A 10,627-nucleotide genomic window follows, 5' to 3' on the forward strand; every position below is an offset into this window, starting at 1 on the left:
AAACTGTGGAAAGAACCAAGATGCCCTTCAACGGATGAATGGATAAGGAAGATGTGGCCCATATACACTATGGAGTAGTATGCCTCCATCAGAAAGGATGAATACCCAACTTTTGTAGCAACATGGATGGGACTGGAAGAGATTATGCTGAGTGAAATCAGTCAAGCAGAGAGAGTCAATTATCATATGGTTTCACTTATTTGTGGAGCATAACAAATAGCATGGAGGACAAGGGGAGTTAGAGAGGAGAAGGGAGATGGGGGAAATTGGAAGGGTAGGTAAACCATGAGCGACTATGGACTCCAAAAAACAATCTAAAGGTTTTGAAGGGGCAGGGGGTGGGAGGTTGGGGGATCCAGGTGGTGGGTATTATAGAGGGCACGGATTGCATGGAGCACTGGGTGTGGTGCAAAAACAATGAATACTGTTACACTGAAAATAAATTAAAAAAAATTTAAAAAAAGACCTATGTTGGAAGTTACTAATTAAGGACTTGAATGTTAGGTTTCAGAGTTAAGACGCTAAAGATTTTAATAGGTAACACATGTAATTTTGTTTTGTCTTGCTTTGTTTTGTTTGCAGTTTTTGTTATTGTTGTTTTGTTTTGGTTATATATAATGTTTTTTAAAGTAATTATTTATTTTCTAAAATAAAAAATAAAAGTAAAAACCCATGAAAATGTCTGGCTAAATAGATAACATATTTGGATTTTTTTTTTAACTTGAGAACTTTTCTTCTGAATAAAGAGGTGGAGAAGCTGTCTTTATGTCAAATCTCACTCACTTTGACAGGTTATTTTTTGGTATTAATACCTGTAATTAGTGGAAAATTTTGAAGGTGTAATGTTGTAGTTGTCAGCTATAGTAAGTTTTAATTATCTTTACAGAAATTAAATATTTATCAATTTCAATACAAAATCTTGATGATTTATTTTAGTTGGAAGCACTGTTTCAAAAACTACTTGATTCTGTAAGATTTGTTTGTTTCAACCATTTTAACACAGTGCAGGATTACAAGATTTTATGAAATATTACATTTTTACAAAATACTGATGATATATTATAGTTATCTACTTAATTTCCCTGCTTGTTTTAAACTTATAATGGTTCTTAAAAATTCAAATATCAATTAAAATAAATCAATGGCCCTGGAGATAACCATACATTATATGTTTATTAAAAAATTTAAAAATTAAATTAAAAAATACATAAATAACATAAAACAATTAATGAGTCTATATGTTTCCTATTTCATCAAAGGAAAAATTAATAAATTTAAACATTCCAAAATTAATTATAACATCTAAAGATAAATGTCATTGGAATATAGCCTTCTTGAAAATGTTATCAAGGGTTATAAAATTTTGAGGAGAATTTTTTTTAAGATTTTATTCATTTATTTATTCATGAGCGAGAGATAGAGAGAGGCACAGGCAGAGGGAGAAGCAGGCTCCCAAAGGAGCAGGAAGCCCATGCAGGAATCAATCCCAGGACCCTGGGATCATGACCTGAGCCGAAGGCAGATGCTTAACCCTCTGAGTCACCTAGGTTCCCAGGAGATATTTTATTACTTAATAAAAAAAAAAACCCTGGAAAATATAAAATAATCATTAAAATATTCTCTTAAAAACAAAGTTCCATTGTAAATTATATGGGAAAAAAAATATATCTGTGCCAAACTAGAAACAAATCATGGAATCATTACCTACCAAAGACAATAGGTGATAGGGATTAAGGAGTGCATTTGTGATGAACACTGGATGTTATATGGAAGTGCTGAATCAACAAACTGTACACCTGAAACTAATACTACACTGTATATTAACTAACTGGAATTTAAACAAAAATTTAAAAAAGCATACAGTCTTTAAATCCTATAAAAATTTTAACTCAATTAAAATTATATGAAATACACAGTTTATGACAATAGAGAGTTTGCCTTTGCATATGGAGTTGTGGTGTAAAATTCCTTAAAGCTGTAGCATTGCATATGGTTGAGATCCATTACACAAATGATTATATATTTATGATTAAAGCTTATTATTTCAATCATAGAATGCTAGAAAAGGAATAGATCTTAGAGATAAACCCTAACCATACTCACCTGAATGAGAAAAATAAGGCACAGAATGATTAAATTACATTTCCAAAGTCATAGCTACTTAAAGACAGTTAAAACTACAGTTCAAATCCAATTTTACTGTCTTACAAGAATAGACTTACTTGTCTTTGTGAGTGCAGGATATAGAACCACTTTTGTTTATTTTCTTTAGTTTAATAATAACAACAACAAGGATTACAAACACGTAGGGCACTTACTGTGGTTCTAGGAACTCCTCTAAGTTATTTGCATATGTTGATTCATTTGTTCTTCACAATAACACTATTGTGGTAATAGCTCAATAGCTACTATTGAGGTAGATAGTGTTATTATCTCTATTTTATACTGAGACACAGAGAATTATAAAAACTTGGAAAAAGTTACACAGCTAATAAGTGGTCGATCATGGATGATGGATTCGAAACCAGACAATGTCTCCATAGCTCATGCTAGAGAATCATGAATAAAATGTTTCTTTTCTATCCTTTCCTTTCCTTTCTTTCTTTTTTTTTTTTAAATTTGAGTGTAGTTGACACACAATGTTACTTTAGTTTCAGATGATTTAACAACTTAGTGATTTGACAAGTTTATATATTATGCCATGTTCACCACCAGTGTAGCTAACATCTGTCCCATTATATTGCTATTATAATATCATTGATTATATTCCTTGTGCTGTGCCTTTTATTCTTATGACTTGCTCATTCCATAACAGAAAGCTTGTATCACCCTCTCTCCTTAGTTCATTTTACCAACCAACCCTCCAGGATATAATCAACTTTGCTTCTAAAATTTTGTTCTTATGCTATCTATGATATTAAGTCCTGACACAAAGTAATTTTATCGTGAATACTACATTATTTTTTAGGGTTTATGTTTTCAGGATTGTCAGTTTATAGTAAGAATTAATGCAGCATGTGGTCATAATTTCTTAGGGTGCCAGTTATAGCAAGTGTGAAATAGTTTTAGTTGTGACAGTTCATTCTATGATCTCCATTAAATATCCAAATATCTTTGAAAAGAAAAAATAGAATCATATTTATAATATTTCTTGGGATAAGAAGAGCATTTCAGGACACTACTACACATATATCCCTTATATAAAAAATGTAAGTTGCCTAAAATAAGACAATGTCCATTTTCACTTATTTCATACCCTATTTAAAATTGAAATCATCAAAATTTGGTATCCTGAAAACCGAAAATATTTTGGGAGGTAAGGTAAAATTATAACTTGAGGTTCTATTACCTAGTAGGAAGAATCCCTGTTCTTTTTCTTTGGAAAACTATTTTTCAAAACCAGTGTGAAATGTAATTTTCAAAAGAAATATTTAAATGTTTTTTTTTCTTGCAAGCTTTCATAAATAAACAAAACTCAAGCTATGTTTTCCATAAACAGTGTAGTAACTAAATTAATAAAAACAACAATGACAATAAATGCCTAAATAAAAATATCTTTTTGGTCTCCATATGCATTACTGTGGGGACACTGTGAAAGTAATGTCTATTGGTACTACCTCAATATGAGTAATGCTGACCATGTGATTTCCACTTCAACCATTGTTTGATATAATGGCATTTCAGCTGGGTATTTTTTTTTAACTTTTTAAAATTGTGTTATGTTAGTCACCATAAAATACATCATTCGTACATTTTGATGCAGTGTTCCAAGTTTCATTGTTTATGTCCAACACCCAGTGCTCCATGCAATACATGCCCTCCTTAGTACCCACCACCAGGCTCCTCCAAAACACTCAGTTTGTTTCTCAAAGACCACAGTCTCTCATGGTTTGTCTCTCCTTCCAACTTTCCCAACTCCCTTCTCCTCTCCATCTCCAAAATCCTCCATGTTATTCCTTAAACTCCACAAGTAAGTGAAACCATATGATAATTGACTCTCTCTGCTTGACTGATTTCACTCAGCATAATCTCTTCCAGTCCCATCCATGTTGCTACAAAAGTTGGGTATTCATCCTTTCTGATGGAGGCATAATACTCCATAGTGTATATGGACCACATCTTCCTTATCCATTCATCCGTTGAAGGGCATCTTGGTTCTTTCCACAGTTTGGTGACCGTAGCCATTGCTGCTATAAACATTGGGGTACAGATGGCCCTTCTTTTCACTACATCTGTATCTTTGGGGCAAATACCCAGGAGTGCAATGGCAGGATCATAGGGAAGCTCTATTTTTAATTTCTTGAGGAATCTCCACACTGTTCTCCAAAGAGGCTGCACCAACTTGCATTCCCACCAACAGTGGAAGAGGGTTCCCCTTTCTCCACAACCCCTCCAACACATGTTGTTTCCTGTCTTGCTAATTTTGGCCATTCTAACTGGTGTAAGGTGATATCTCAATGTGGTTTTAATTTGAATCTCCCTGAGGGCTAGTAATGATGAACTTTTTTTCATGTGTCTGTAGCCATTTGTATGTCTTCATTGGAGAAGTGTCTGCTCATATCTTCTGCCCATTTTTTGATATGATTATGTTTTGTGTGTGTTGAGTTTGAGAAGTTCTTTATAGATCCTGGATATCAACCTTTTGTCTGTACTGTCATTTGCAAATATCTTCTCCCATTCCGTGGGTGGCCTCTTTTTATTGTTGACTGTTTCCTTTGCTGCGCAGAAGCTTTTGATTTTGATGAAGTCCCAAAAGTTTATTTTCACTTTTGTTTCCTTTGTCTTTGGATACATATCTTGAAAGAAGTTGCTGTGGCTGATGTCAAGTTACTGCCTATGTTCTCCTCTAGGGTTTTGATAAATTCCTCCCGCATGTTGAGGTCTTTTTATCCATTTGAAGTTTATCTTTGTGATTTGTGTAAGAGAATGGTCGAGTTTTATTCTTCTACACGTAGCTGTCCAATTTTCCCAGCACCTTTTTTGAAGAGACTGTCTTTTTTCCACTGTACGTTTTTTCCTGCTTTGTCGAAGACTATTTGATCATAGAGTTGAGGGTTCATATCTGGGCTCTCTACTCTGTTCCACTGGTCTATGTGTCTGCCTTTATGCCAGTGCCATGCTGTCGTGGTGATCACAGCTTTGTAGCAAAGTTTGAAATCAGGCAACGTTATGACCCCAGTTTTGTTTTTGTTTTTCACCATTTCTTTTTTTTTTTTTTTAAAGATTTTATTTATTTATTTATTTGACAGAGAGAGAGATCACAAGTAGGCAGAGAGGCAGGCAGAGAGAGAGAGGAGGAAGCAGGATCCCTGCTGAGCAGAGAGCCCGATGTGGGACTCGATCCCAGGACTCTGAGATCATGACCTGACCCGAAGGCAGTGGCTTAACCCACTGAGCCACCCAGGTGCCCCTGTTTTTCACCATTTCTTTAGCAATTCAAGGTCTCTTCAGGTTCCATAAAAATTTTAGGATTGTTTGCTCCAGCTTTTTGAAAAATGCTGGTGGGATTTTGATCATGATGACATTGAAAGTATAGATTGCTCTAGGCAGTATAGATATTTTAACAATGTTTATTCTTCCAATTTATGAGCATGTAATGCTCTTCCATCTTTTTGTGTGTTCTTCAGTTTCTTTCATAAGTGTTCTGCAGTTCCTCAAGTACAGATCCTTTACGTCTTTGGTTAGGTTTATTCGCAGGTCTCTTATGGTTCTCAGTGCTCCAGTAAATGAAATCAAGTCTCTCATTTCCCTTTCTATATTTTTATTGTTAGTGTATAAGAAAGCAACTGATTTCTGTACATTGATTTTGTATCCTGCCACATAACTAAACTGCTCTATGACTTCTAGTAGTTAGGGGGTGGAATCTTTAGGGTTTCCCATATAAACTATCATGCCATCTGCGAAGAGAGAGTTTGACTTCTTCTTAGCCAATTTGAATACCTTTTATTTATTTATTTTTGTTGTTGTTGTCTGATAGCTATTACTAAGAGTTCTAATACTATGTTGAACAACAGTGGCCAGAGTGGATGGACATCCTTGTCATGTTTCTGGTCTCAAAAGGAAGGTTATCAACTTTTCCCCATTGAGAATGATATTCTCTGTGTATTTTTCATAGATAGATTTTATGACGTTGAGGAATGTCACTCTATCTCTATACTTTGAAGTGTTTTAATCAGGAACACGTGCTGTATCTTGTCAAATACTTTTTATGCATCAATTGAGAGGACCATGTGGTTCTTCTCTCTTCTCTTATTGATCTGTTCTAACAAATCGATTGATTTGTGAATGTTGAACCTCCCTTGCATCCCATGCATAAATTCCATCTGGTCATGGTGGGAAATCATTTTAATGTACTGTTGGATCCTATTATCTAGGATCTTGTTGAGACACTTAGCATCCATATCCATTCAGGATATTGGTCTGAAATTCTCCTTTTAGGTGGTGTCTTTGCCTAATTTGGGGATTAGGGTAATGCTGGCTTCATAGAAAGAGTCTGGAAGTTTTCCTTCCATTTCTATTTTTTGAAACAGCTTCAGGAGAATAGGTATTATTTCTTCTTTGAATGTTTAGTAGAATTCTCCAGGGAATCTGTCAGGACCTAGGCTCTTGTTTTTTCAAAGATTTTTGTAATTGCTTCAATCTCGTTATTAGATATTGGTCTGTTCACGTTGAAAATTTCTTCCTGATTCAGTTTTGGAAGTTATAGGTTTCCAGGAATGCATCCATCTCATCTAGGTTGCTTAAATTATTGGCATATAATTGTTGATAATAATTTCTGATGATTGTTTCTATTTCCTTGGTGTTAGCCATGATCTTTCCCTTTTCATCCATAATTTTATTAATTTGGGTCCTCTCTCTTTTCTTTTGCATTAGTTTGGCCAATGGTTTATTGATCTTACTGATTCTTTCAAAAAACCAGCTTGTAGTTTCATTGTTATGTTCTACTGCCTCTATCTCATTGATCTCTGCTCTAATCTTGATTATTTCCCTTCGTCTGTGTGGGGTTGGCTTAATTTGTTGTTGATTCTACAATTCTTTAAGGTGTCAAGAGAGCTGGTATATTCTGAATTTTTCAATTTTTTTGAGGGAGGCTTGGATCGCTATGTATTTCCCCCTTAGGACAGTTTTTGCTGCACCCCATAGGTTTTGGACTGGGGTGTCTTCATTCTTATTGGTTTCCATGAATTGTTTAAGTTCTTCCTTGATTTCCTTGTTTATCCAAACATTCATTAACAATGCAGACTTTAGCTTCCAAGTGTTTGAATTCCTTCCAATTTTTTTTTTTCTTGTGGTTGTGTTCCAGTTTCAAAGCATTGTGGTCTGAGAATATGCAGAGAATAATCTCAGTCTTTTGGTATTGGTTGGGCCCTGATTTGTGACCTCTTATGCATTCTATTCTGGAGAAAGTTCATGTGCACTCGAGAAGAATGAGTATTTTGTTGTTGTAGGGTGGAAGGTTCTGTATATATCTATGAGGTCCATCTGGTCCAAAGTGTCATTCAGTGCTCTTGTTTCTTTATTGATTTTCTGCTTGGATGATCTGTCTATTACTGAGAGTGGTGTGTTAAGATCCCCTACTTTTAAAGTTTTCATATCAGTATGCCTCTTTATCTTAATTAACAATTGGCTTATGTAGATGGCTGCTCCCATGTTGAAGGCATAAATATTTACAATAGTTAGATCTTCTTGGTGGATAGACTCTTTAAAATAATGTGGTGTCCTTCTTTATCTCTGTCTACTGTCTTTAGTTTAAAATATAATTTATCTGATATGAGAATCACTACCCCAGCTTTCTTTTGAGGCCCACTGGCATGATAGATGCTTCTCCATCCCTTTACTCTCAGTCTGGATGTATCTTTAGGTTCCAAATTGGTCTCTTATAGACAGCATATGGACAGATCCTGTCATTTTATCCAACCTGCAACCCTGTTCCATATATGGGAGGATTTAGGCCATCCATGTTGAGAGTGATTATTGAAAGATACGTTTTTATTGACATCATGAAGCACTTGTTTCTATAGATTGTCTCTGTTAATTTCTATTCTATGATACTCATGGGTTCTTTCTTATTTTATAGGAGCTTCCTTAATATTTCTTGTTGTGCCAGCATGGTGGTCACATACTCTTAAACCTTCCAGTCTTGGAAGCTCTTTATCTCTCCATCCATTTTGAATGTCAGCCTTGCTGGATAAAGTATTCTTATCTCCATGTTCTTCTCATTTAGTGCCCTGAATATGTCTCACCAGCCTTTGTCTTGTCAGGTTTCTGTGGACTGGTCTGATACTATTCTGATAGACCTTCCTCTGTACATAAGGAATCTCTTCTCCCAGCTTTTCTCAAAGGCTCCTGTCTAAAATTATGATTCATCAGTTTCACAATCAGGTGTCTCAAGGTCTTTCTAGATTCTATGATGGGGGGAGACCTTTCTGTCTCTAGGACATGAACCCTGGTTCCATTCCCCAGATTGGGAAAATTGTCATGGAGAATTTTTTCAACTATATCCTCTATATTCTTTCTCCTCTCCCTCAGGAATCCCAATAATTCTTACATTGGAACATTTCATGGTGCCATTTATTTCCCTAATTATTTTTTCATGGCTTCTAAGCTGTTTGTTTCAGGCTTCCTCCTGATCCTTTATCATTTTGTCCTCTAGATCACTGATTCTATCTTATGCCTCAATTACCCTAGGCGTTAGAGAATTTAGATTTAGATTGGATATCACTTATAGCATTTTTGCTGCTATAAAACATTCGGGTGCCCGTGCCCCTTTGGATCACTACATTTGTATCTTTAGGGTAAATACCCAATAGTGCAATTGCTGGGTCATAGGGCAGTTCTATTTTCAAACATTTTGAGGAACCTCCATGCTGTTTTTCCAGAGTGGCTGCACCAGCTTGCATTCCCACCAACAGTGTAGGAGGGTTCCCCTTTCTCCGCATCCTCGCCAGCATCTGTCATTTCCTGACTTGTTGATTTTAGCCATTCTGACTGGTGTGAGGTGATATCTCATTGTGGTTTTGATTTGTATTTCCCTGATGCCGAGTGATATGGAGCACTTTTTCATGTGTCTGTTTCGCCATCTGGATGTCTTCTTTGCAGAAATGTCTGTTCATGTCCTCTGCCCATTTCTTGATTGGATTATTTTGTTCTTTGGGTGTTGAGTTTTGCTAAGTTTCTTTATAGATTCTGGACACTAGTCCTTTATCTGATATGTCGTTTTGCAAATATCTTCTCCCATTCTGTCAGTTGTCTTTTTGATTTTGTTAACTGTTTCCTTTGCTGTGCAAAAGCTTTTGATCTTGATGAAATCCCAATAGTTCATTTTTGCCCTTGCTTCCCTTGCCTTTTGCGTTGTTCCTAGGAAGATGTTGCTGCGGCAGAGGTCGAAGAGGTTGCTGCCCGTGTTCTCCTCAAGGATTTTGATGGATTCCTTTCGTACATTGAGGTCCTTCATCCATTTTGAGTCTATTTTTTGTGTGTGGTGTAAGGAAATGGTCCCATTTCATTTTTCTGCATGTGGCTGTCCAATTTTCCCAGCACCATTTATTGAAAGGCTGTCTTTTTTTTTTTTCCATTGGACATTCTTTCCTGCTTTGTCGAAGATTAGTTGACCATAGATTTGAGGGTCTATTTCTGGGCTCTCTATTCTGTTCCATTGATCTATGTGTCTGTTTTTTTGTGCCAGTACCATGCTGTCTTGATGATGACAGCTTTGTAATAGAGCTTGAAGTCCGGAATTGTGATGCCACCAACGTTGGCTTTCTTTTTCAATATCCCTTTGGCTATTCGAGGTCTTTTCTGGTTCCATATAAATTTTAGAATTATTTGTTTCCATTTCTTTGAAAAAGATGGATGGTACTTTGATAGGAATTGCATTAAATGTGTAGATTTGCTTTAGGTAGCATAGACATTTTCACAATATTTATTCTTCCAATCCAGGAGCATGGAACATTTTTCCATTTCTTTGTGTCTTCCTCAATTTTTCTTTCATGAGTACTTTATAGTTTTCTGAGTATAGATTCTGTGTCTCTTTGGTTAGGTTTTATTCCTAGGTATCTTATGGTTTTGGATGCAATTGTAAATGGGATTGACTCCTTAATATCTCTTTCTTCTTCTGTCTTGCTGTTGGTGTAGAGAAATGCAACTGATTTCTGTGCATTGATTTTATATCCTGACACTTTACTGAATTCCTGTATAAGTTCTAGCAGTTTTGGAGTGGAGTCTTTTGGGTTTTCCACATATAGTATCATATCATCTGCGAAGAGTGATAATTTGACTTCTTCTTTGCCGATTTGGATGCCTTTAATTTCCTTTTGTTGTCTGATTGCTGAGGCTAGGACCTCTAGTACGATGTTGAATAGCAGTGGTGATAATGGACATCCCTGCCGTGTTCCTGACCTTAGCGGAAAAGCTTTCAGTTTTTTCTCCATTGAGAATGATATTTGCGGTGGGTTTTTTTCATAGATGGCTTTGATGATATTGAGGTATGTGCCCTCTATCCCTACACTTTGAAGAGTTTTTTGATCAGGAAGGGATGTTGTACTTTGTCAAATGCTTTTTCAGCATCTATTGAGAGTATCATATGGTTCTTGTTCTTTCTTTTATTGATGTGTTGTATCACATTGAC

This window comes from Mustela putorius, unplaced genomic scaffold (assembly GCF_011764305.1).
Source record: "Mustela putorius furo isolate JIRA1106 unplaced genomic scaffold, ASM1176430v1.1 tig00001374_pilon_pilon_pilon, whole genome shotgun sequence".
Classification (NCBI taxonomy): domain Eukaryota; kingdom Metazoa; phylum Chordata; class Mammalia; order Carnivora; family Mustelidae; genus Mustela; species Mustela putorius.